Source organism: Cervus elaphus, chromosome 12 (genome assembly GCF_910594005.1).
Source record: "Cervus elaphus chromosome 12, mCerEla1.1, whole genome shotgun sequence".
Lineage (NCBI taxonomy): Eukaryota > Metazoa > Chordata > Mammalia > Artiodactyla > Cervidae > Cervus > Cervus elaphus.
This window is the reverse complement of record NC_057826.1, coordinates 79043336-79053187: the sequence shown is the minus strand read 5'-3', so window position 1 is coordinate 79053187 and position 9852 is coordinate 79043336. Positions and strand designations below refer to the sequence as shown.

General features: G+C 53.5%; 1 long non-coding RNA gene across 2 annotated transcripts in view; it reads right to left on the bottom strand.

Annotated features, from left to right (window-relative positions):
• Window positions 1-8868, bottom strand: part of LOC122705201 — a 30866-nt gene extending 21998 nt beyond the window's left edge. The window contains exons 1-3 of one of the 2 annotated variants that reach the window (XR_006344059.1): window positions 8651-8868; window positions 8188-8312; window positions 7063-7242 (exon numbers count right to left, since the gene is read on the bottom strand). This is a non-coding gene — a long non-coding RNA (uncharacterized LOC122705201). Of the gene's footprint in view, window positions 1-7062; window positions 7243-8187; window positions 8593-8650 lie in introns of those variants that run through there. The other variant, XR_006344058.1, reaches the window with a different exon arrangement.
• Window positions 8869-9852: the final 984 nt, after the last annotated feature.

Genomic DNA, 9852 nt, shown 5'->3' with positions numbered 1-9852 from the left:
GTGGGCTCCACACCTCACCTCCAGCAGAATCCTGCCTCCTCCCCCACCCCACTGACACGCCAATCCTTCGCAGATTCTTGCCCCTTGGTCTCCATGGGCGCACACATCCATCTTCCCATCCTGATTATCCATTCACGTCTGCCTGCCCACCAGGCACAAAATCTCTCCTTGGTTTCATCTTCCTATAGCCTCTTTCCTACTGAATTCCCAGTCACCCCTCCAACTCCTATAACCATGCAAATATATGTTATCTCATGCTGTTCTGCTGACTGAGAAAACGCCAAAAGAAAAAGAAAAAAAAAAAGAAAGGAAAACAAGAAAACCCAAGACAAGGGGGAGGGAAAATAAACTTTGCCACTTCCCCTCCTTCCTACCCGCTCGGCTAGAGTACCATATGGCTCACAAACTCTTCCCAAATACTCAGCTGGCTCCCAAGGCTGAAGCCTGAGATGGGCAGGGAGCCCACGCCAACTCTAACCAAACTGGAGGTGGGCAGGGGGAGGTGCTCCGGCTTACTCTCCTCACCTGATGGGAGCCCCTGCGGCCTGGACTCCAGGCGAAGCCGCCACCAGGAACCCCTCTGCCAGCCCCCACCCTGCACCCTGGGAACTGCAGTAACTTATTCTCAAAGGCTTTAAACACAGAGATCCTCTCAGCAGCCGTGGGCCTGCCCCTTGTCCCAGCCCTGCCACATGGGGGTCCAGCCTCCGGGACCGGCGCTGCCCACCAACGGCAAATCCAAAGTTCTTTTGAAAAAAACTGAAACACATACACAACCAAAAAAAAAAAAGAGAGAGAGCACGAACTCTCGTGTGGGAGAGATGGCGAGACCAGACCAGAGGAATGAACTAATGACAAACTTGGAAAACACAGAAAAAAAAAAAAGCCTGAAAACTCTCCCATCAAACAAGTGTTTTTTTTCCTGTTTGTGTCACTCCCCACCCCACCCCATTTTAAGGGTTTCTTTGAACCACCTTGTCTGGAAGATCAATGGCTGTGGTCCTTGCTTGGGTACAGCAGTCCTGGGGACTGCCAGCGGTACAGCCCTGCCCTGGCTGTGCCCAGCCACAGGCTGGTAATGGGGAGCAGAGCCTGGAGGCTGGGAGAGACCCATCCTTGCCCCCTGAACTGAGTATGTTCTCGGGACAGGTAACATCCCCTCATTCTCAGCTGTGGGTTAGAAAAGTCAGGGTCACTGAAAGTGGCTTGGCCGTCTCGGGAGGAAGGGGCTGGACAGGACTGGGCAGTTTGGTTTCTGAATCTTTCGTGTAGTTGCCTCCATCTACTCTCATCCACTTCTTTCACAAACCTCTTTTGTTCCCTTCCTGGTGCCCCCTTCACATTTCTGGCACTTCTTGAACCTTTTTGCCTTTGTGGGGACCCTTCCTCCCCATCTGTGTTCTTTCCCCTGCAGCCCTATCCTCTGCCCTGGCTTCCAGCTTCCTCCAGCCACATCTACGTCCTCCAGGAACCAGCAGCTTCTGGAGGTACCCCCCCCCAAAGGAGGTGCTCCCTATGAGGCTCATAGGGCCTAGAGCTGATGACATCCAAGGGGCTGGGTGGGCAAGGAGATGACTGAAGCCCAAGGTCAGTCTTTGATAGGGTGAGATCCCCCAGGGAACCAACAGATGAGGAACCAGCTAGAAGCAGGGTTTAACCTTTAACCACCTTTAGCCTCGTTTTTCTGTAAGAATCAAGTGGTAACTGTGGCAACCCCAAAGCCTACCTGAAGTGGCACTGGGTGGAGAAGCAGGTGTTTTAGTGGAGAAAAGCCTGCAGAAACTTTCCAGTCCTCCAGATGGCTTCTCCTCCAACCCTTGCCCCTAAGACTTCCCCTTTCTAGGTGGTTTCCTTCCACATGCTCCCCTCAGGCTGCTTCTGCTACCATTATCCATTTCATACACACACGCGCGCTCATCCAGCCAGCCCTGGGACCAAGATTTCATGGTCTGTCAGTCTCTCCGCGAACATATTCATGCTGAAGCAGTGGCTCATTTGCAGAAAAGATAGGAGGGGAGAGGGGGAAGGAAAACTGCTCGGTCCCCAGTGCCCACATGTTTTGTGACTCTCACTTCCGGGCCCATTCATTTCTGAAACTAAAAGCTCCAACTCTAGCAAATAAGCGGTGGGTTGGATTAGTTATCCTGATGATGCTAAATACACCAGTTACAAATGCAGGCAAGAGGAGTGAAACTGCCCAACTGTGGGCTCACTCTTGCGGCCCCCACCTTTCCCCACCGCAGCATCTCTCATGCACACCCCCCATCCTTTGCTCTCCTGTTGAAATTCTGTGTATAAAATTATTTTCTTAGCAGCATGTATATGAGGAAAGAAGCTTTTTCACTCTGTGCTTTCTGGGAATGTGATTTGTGTATAAAAGTTACAAAAATTAGAAGAAAAAAAAAGGAAATATTTTAAAAAACGCACCGGCAAACACCTGGTGTGGCATGATTAGAGGTGTGTTATCATGAGTTTTAGGGATTTACAGCCAGGGTAGGTTGGCTTTAGTTTGAACTATGAATATTTTCTCCAGCAGTTAATATAGCCACAGATTCATCCTCCTCTTGCTCTTCAACACAATCTCTTAGACCCAGATTCCCTGGTGTGGAGACACCACGTACATTCAGTCATGAGCTGGAGCTGACTACGGAGCTGTCCTTACCAGGAATCCTGTAATCTGGGGGACACAAGAGCCTGGCCAACTGCTGACTAAAGTCAGTCAACATGCTTCTTTCTGGAAGGTGCCATTCCACGTTCCCAGTGGCGTGAAGCATTCCTCCCCACCCCCTTCCCGAGACAACAAGTCCTCAGCAGAGCACTTATGCTCTGGAGATTACATGAGTGGGTAGTTCTGTGGAGAGAGGCTGAGTTGGCATGGCCCCGTGAAGAATGCTACAGGTGAACGCCAAGTTGCCCAGATTAAAATGTGTAGCTTCTATGAAGCAGTAAACCAACTTGCGTGTGCAGTATATCCACTTGTGTAGTGGATATAGTACATCTACTACACCTTGCAGGCCCACCCCTACCCCTCCCCTCCAGCTCTAAAGTGAGCCTGAATCAAGGGCTCGTAAGACTGGTCTTCCATGGCGTGAGGCAAAGGCCTAGGGTTTCTGGCATACATAAGTCCTAAAGGACCCAAATTCTGGTCCATCCTACTTATTGTGGTCTTAGCTGTCTTTGCTCTAAGCCAGAGCCTATGTGGGGATGGCTTAAGGTACCCAATTCTCAACTAGGAGCAAAAATCAAATTGTGTAGAAGAACACGAGAAAATCTGAAGACTTGTTGGCCAAATGGGTCAGAGTCTGCAAGAGGACAAGAGACTTGTTCTTCCCTGACCCTTTGGCCCCTGGCACAAACTTACAGAAGCACGCACAAGAACCAAGAAGGCCAGTCACTCCTGGCACAGTGGCACCCACCTGTTTAATTCCTTCTATTTGTTCCTTACCATATTCAGGACTTTTAGACCACATCACTGATTCCCCAAATCTTAGCCACTTTGATCACTCGATCATCTAATCACTCACCCCTGTGTAGATAGATACACCTGAAATACAGCATGCGGCAAACGCAACTGCACCAACAGAACAAGTAAGCACACCTTCAGAAACAGCATCAGAACCACGTAGAGGGCTGCATGGAAACACACAGATGCCAGCAAAGAGAGGCTGCTGGGCCTGTAGGCACAAGGGCCATGCCCCAGAGTCATCAACTCTCTCCGGTTAAGTAGAAACACCCTCCAATACAGTCGTTTTCCTCACACAACACTAACTCAGAAAAGCTTATAAACAGAGAAATGTAACCAGTATCAGGAGGAGTGGCCAAATGTTGACCATGGATCCACGGAAAGGACCTTAGACTCCTCTGCAGTGTGATGCTGGGGAGAGGGAGGGAGAGGAGAAGCCAGAGAGAAACTCTGGGGAAAACACAGGGATAAACTGGGATGGGAGCCTGTGTTACAGGAAGGGCCAGGTATTGCGGAGCAACTAATAAGAAACTTGTAAGCCCTCAGGATGTCATTCCTAGAGGACTGAGTAAGGAAGAAATGCCCTGATTCCAACAAAGCTCTGGCTCCAATAAGAAAGTCTAGTGGCCAGGCCTCAAGGGATTACAGCATTATAGTGTGGCTATACTGTGAAAAGATCAAATGAAAGAAAACCCAGAGAGGATGTCTGCAGAAGACCTAGACCACCACTCATTAAATTTAGAGCAAGATGGGAAGTGATCCTCAGGGGAAGCCTCCCAGGGAAAGACATAAACTCTGAGAAGAACACAAAATTGAGTGAGGACCCACCCTACCATTCTCCTTCGTGTAGAGAATCCCCACAGCCTTCAGACAAAGGAGAGACAAGGGGTCAACGGCATTATTCCCTGTCAGCTGTCTGAGCCTTATGCTTCCTGCAGCTCCCAGCCGCGGAGAGGTGTCTGATAGAGGCTAGCAGGGAAGCAGGTGGATTATCAGTGGGCCAGAAAGACAGTGAGGGGGAAAGGTGGCCGGCATTGACTCACACCCACCCTGGCCATACACAGACTCTTCCACAGACAGTGGCTCAAAGCCTGGAACAAGTAATCAGCAGGAGCTGAGCACGGCCCATGTCTACCGTCCCTCCCTGACATCCCCGCCTGCAGCACATCCTCTGCCAGCTTGCCCTCCACTGTGCTCGAACCAGGAGAGCCCCGCCAAGTGCTCACATAGTGGCACCGGCTGCAACTCACTCAGCACTGGCCTCTGCTGAGCCCTGCTTCCACTTCAGGGACCCTCACCCGCCTCCAGAAAGAAGCGTAACTAGGACCCAGCCCGTACTGAGCTGCACGGCCCACACCCAACTGCCTGTGCTGCAGACAGCCATCTCCCGACAACACTCCTAACCTAAGGGGTTCTCAGTGGTGAGGTTTCAGAAACAGGGCGGCCAACCATCAAACCTGGGGGTTGAAAGCGTCCCGTGAGGGATTCTTCTGCAATAATGCCTGCCAGTGAGAAACCTAGTTCTCACAAGTTAAATCTACCTGATTTGACCTCATAATCTCTTCTTTTCCTCCTGCTGCCCCAACCTAAAACACACATCCTCACAACCCACAATATGTACATCCCACCACAATGATGACAGAAGGACAGAAATACGGTTGGGGAGGATGAAGGAAGATGCAAAAGACGTGGGAAACCCAGACCTGATTAACTGTCCTCTAAGGTGACTGCCATCTCTTAGGACAGTGTTCTCAAGAGTTTTGTCCATCTGCATCACAGTCACCTGAGAGTTTGTCTTAAATGCACATTTCTCAACCACACCTCAGACCAGCTGAATCAGCCTGCAGCATATCCTCTCTGCAGGCTTGAAGTGATTCTGTGCTTTCTGAAGTCTGAGAACCACTGATGCAGATTGCTCAGCACCACACACATCTGTGACCTGCCACCACTCTCCAGCATCCAAGGCTCAGCCCTGCTACACCCAGGGCCGCCACAGGGGCGCATCACCTCAGATTGGCTTCCTCATTACCCTGACATTTGCAAGTCTGACTGTGTCTTTTGCTCATGGTGGCTGTTCTTGAACAGGAAAAGAGTTACAGGCATCACCCACTTGCCCCCTTGGCTGAGTCCTCCCTGTTTTCTCCTCTGCTGTGGAAACCACATCCTGAAGCTGCGTCCACTTCCACAGCTGCTGAAATCAGGATACCCCCAGCCTGGGCAATGGCTTTACTCACCTCTGGGCAGGCCCTACCCTCAATCAGAGCCACCCAAGCTCCCCTGACATCATCCAGAGCCTCCAGTGCTTCTACTTGAAGACCTTCCTAGTCACTGACTACCCAGGAAGCAAGGCAAGCCGAGCCTGCTACATGCAGGCCCATAGTCCAGTGTAGCAGGACTGCTGATGGCTCTGCATCTGGAGGTGTAGGGACAGTCTCTGTTACCACAGATGCTGGGGTTCTGCTCCTAAGAGCCTTCCGTTCTACCCTGGAGAGCTCATTGCTGATCTGTGGTCTCTCTTCCAAGAGTGAACTTCAAAAATAGAAAAATCTGTCCACCTTGAACTGGGAAGCCAAGGAGAAATTTGTAAACACAAAATCTCCCTGAGTGGTCGTTCTGGAAGGAGTTCAAGGTGCCTTTGTCTTCCCTATGCCTTTCCACCTCTCTAGGCCTTGATCACCTCTCCATCTTTTTAGGACTGTTATTGAATATGGGCCTATCGCAAGGGAGAAACAACTGGTTCAACTCAACCACAGATCAGCCAATCACACACAGAGGACAGAATGAAATCCACACAGGCACCAGCCACCCCATGATCCAACAGCAAGGCCTGAGGGCCCCTCCTTCTTTCTTGTCCTCCCCTTCAAGTCTCTTCCGGCACCATCTTTGTGACAACAGAGCTGGCTGACCTCTCTCTAGGATCTCATTTTGCCCTCTTAGGATTTTTTCCTTCTGTCCTTGCTCCCCAGACAGGAGTGGAGTCCACCAGCCTGGAGCCTCGGCTGTGGCTCCTGAACGTGCCCTGGTCCCTCCATGCTCTCGTTTCCCTTGGATTCTGCTCAAATATGGATAATGGCACCATCTCAACCCTTCTCTTGGAGGTGGTGGGGGCAGAAGGCAGGGGGGTTCCTGGGAGGAAGGCGGAGTTGGGGCTGCCGAGAGGGCTCGGATTCAGCCCCGCTGTGGAGGACATCCTTGTGCTGCCCCCCAGCAGGGCTCCGCCCAGTACCTGGCACGCCTGTGCATGCCCCTCTCCCTGCCGCCAAGTGGCGGTCGTGAGCATGTTCGGCGGCTTTGGGTTTGCCGCAGTGCCAGGGTCTGGGATGCCGTTCACGTGCCAGTGCAGCGCTGCCAAGTGTGGCGGCATCTAGTTGGTTGGGTGCCAAGCGGTAGGACCCAGGTGGTGATGGAGATGAAGCAGGGCTGGGGTGGAGGGAGTGGGGGGAGGGGCGGAGGGCACTGGGGAGAAGACCAGACATCTCACTTGTTAGAGTGGAGAGTCCAAATGGGATCCGCAGAAAGGTGCCCTTCTGGTTCCAGAACCCGGCTAGCAAGCAAGCCCCTCCCTCCCCCGCCACGCCCGCAGAGTAACATATACAGACCAGGCGAGAGGATTTGGCCATCTTTAGCAGGAAACTGGCTGGGGGCCAGGCAGGACTGCCAGCCTCTCCATCCTCCTTCCTTGGGGTCTTGGCAATGGCGTGCTTTCTCCTTTGTGTCCTCACGCCTCTCTCCGTCTGTCGCTCTACTCCCCATGCCTAAGAGGGAACGGGAAGGAGGTCCTGGCAGAAAAAAGTCTGTGTTCCCAAACAACTCTCTCTCTCTCTCACACACACACACACACACACACACACACACACTCACACCCAACATCTTACCTCCTCCCTTCTCACTCCTGGCACAACAAGCCTCTCAACCAGATTGGCACAAGGCACTGCCACCCTCCCCCGCTCCACACAACACCAGAGCCTGTGCCAGGCTCCCTGGGCATTGCCAGCACCCACCCACCTCCTGCCGGGTCCCCTTGCCTCTTCGGTGCTCCAACAAAAGGCCGGCCTGCCAGCCCATAGAGTCTCCCTGGGGAGCAGTGGCACAACCTCTCCTCTTGGCTCTTAGAAGCTCTCTGGGCACTTGCCTGGCCTCTCCCTCCACCACTTCACGTTCCCAGGCTGGAAGAGGACTAACCACCTCACGGTCCGACCAGTTCCCAGAGCTGAGCTCTAGATGGACAGCAACATCAGGAACATCCCTGCCCCTCCTCTTTGCCTCCTGGGGCCCATTCCCGCGGCACCCGCTCGGGGCGCCAGCCTGACGGATGTGATACCAATGGCTCCTGGGTACCGAGCCTTCCTCCCAGAGCACCAGGACTCCCGCCACTGCCCCCTCCCCATTTGCCTCCTTCCATATCCACAGGCACAAGGGTGGCAGCTGCAGTGCCATGCCTGTAAGCAGGCAGCGTGAAGCAACTTAGACACCTGCTTCTATTCGCCCAGGCCCCAAACCTCTCCCCTCCTTCCAACCCCATCCCTCTGTCCTTCGGGTGGGACACTAGACTGGCAACCGCAGTGCCAACCCCCACCCATGCCCAGGAGGCTCACATATAACACTCACTTCTGCGTACACGTACGCACGCGCGCGCGCGCACATACACACACACACACACACACGGCCCCTTGAGTGCCAGGCAGCGGTGGCAGACACACAGCAATGCATAGTGACTGGTATACCCGAGGAGGCAGCCAGATTCAGCACCTGATCCAGCACCCATTTGGGATTGGGTGGGTAGGCGGGCAGGCGGGCGGGCGGAGGGGTGATGAGGCAGGCGATGGCCCTAGGTTGGCAGCCGATGGAGCTGGGAGAATGGAGGGAACAGATGCTCTTTGCCCAGCCTCCCTCCCTCTCTCTCCGAGATCAGTGCCAAGCTGGGGGGATGGGGGGAGGGAGGATGGGGGAAGGGTGGCATTTGGAGGCTGGCAGAGGGGGGGAGCTGGGTCCGCCCAGGCTGGGCAGTGCCGGCACTGGCTGCTGCCTCTCCACTCTGCCATCTGTCTCGCTTCTCCCCCCACCCCCTTTCTCTCTCTTTCTCTCTCTCTCTCCTTCATCCACAGCAAAACGAAGAGAGGAAAACAGGGTCCTCATTCCGCCCACCCCCAACCTCTGCCGGACCCCTCTTGTCCTCCCACAACTCACCACACCACACCACCACCAAGCCATCTGTGCTGTCTCCTTCTGGCTCGGTCACCTTCTTTCCTTCGCCTTCGCCCTCACACCAAGACGGGTGCAATGTTTTTAAAAAACAGATACATGTATATTTTACAAAGCAACTTAAAAGGGAAACTATTTTCTTTGGGAATGTCCTGTCCTTCTGAGTCTGGGTCCTCGGTGCCAATGTTTATGGCAGGCAGAGGGAGGGAACCCTGTCCTCAGCTGGTGCCCATGAATCCCATGCCAGGAAGGAGGGGTGGCTGGGGTGGGGTGGGGGCGGGGTGGGGTACCGGGAGAGCTCTCTTCTCTCTGCGCCTGTGGTGGTTTCTTTTTTTTTTTCTCCTCTTCCACTTCCGGAGCAGATTCAAATAGATCTAGAGCCTTCCCCACCCCCAGTTCCCAGGGCCCCTGTGCCCTTCTCTCCCTGCTTTTGATTTTATTCCTCGATCACCCTTTGCTTTTTTGTGTATGAGTGTGTGCGTGTGCGTGCGCGTGAGTGTTTGCATCCATGGCGGTGGGCACCGTGCCAGCCACCGCACAGCCATCTGCGATGCCTTCTGCAGCCTCCGCTTTTCCTCCCTGCCACCTCCAGCCCCCAACTCCCCTGCACCCCAGCTCTCCACTCCCAGCCCCCAATCATTAATTAGCTACTGAATTAATTAAACCATGAATGCTAATTAACATTCCTAAAGGGCAGGCTGCCAGGCTGGTGGGACAGAAGGGGTGTGAAGAGAAGACTGGGATGGGGGAGGAGGAAAGAGAGCTTGTCTGCTTAGGAGTACAGGGGGGAGATGGAAAGAACCCAGAAGGAGGAGGAAAGAGAAAGAGGATAGAGTGATGAGACAGGGGCATGGGAAATGGCGTGTGAAAACAGTCTAAGTGAGAGCGACCCAGGCTTTCCTGCCCAAATGAGACCCAGCTTATTCCTCGTCCCCATCCAGCCTGGAGAAGGATCAGTATATACTCCTAGGGTGGGAGACTCTGGCAGCTTTTTTCCTGTCTCTTAGAAAAAACCAACTCCAAACCAGTCAACAGCTACTACCTGTTCATCCAACCACAATGACCCTCAGAGTAGGTCACCAAGACCAGACTCCGGGCTCACAGGAGCCCTCTTGACTTGGCCTTCCCTACCCCTTGTCAAGGTGGGGGACATCCTGTGAGCCTCTGCTGGGAGACATGCAGCAGTG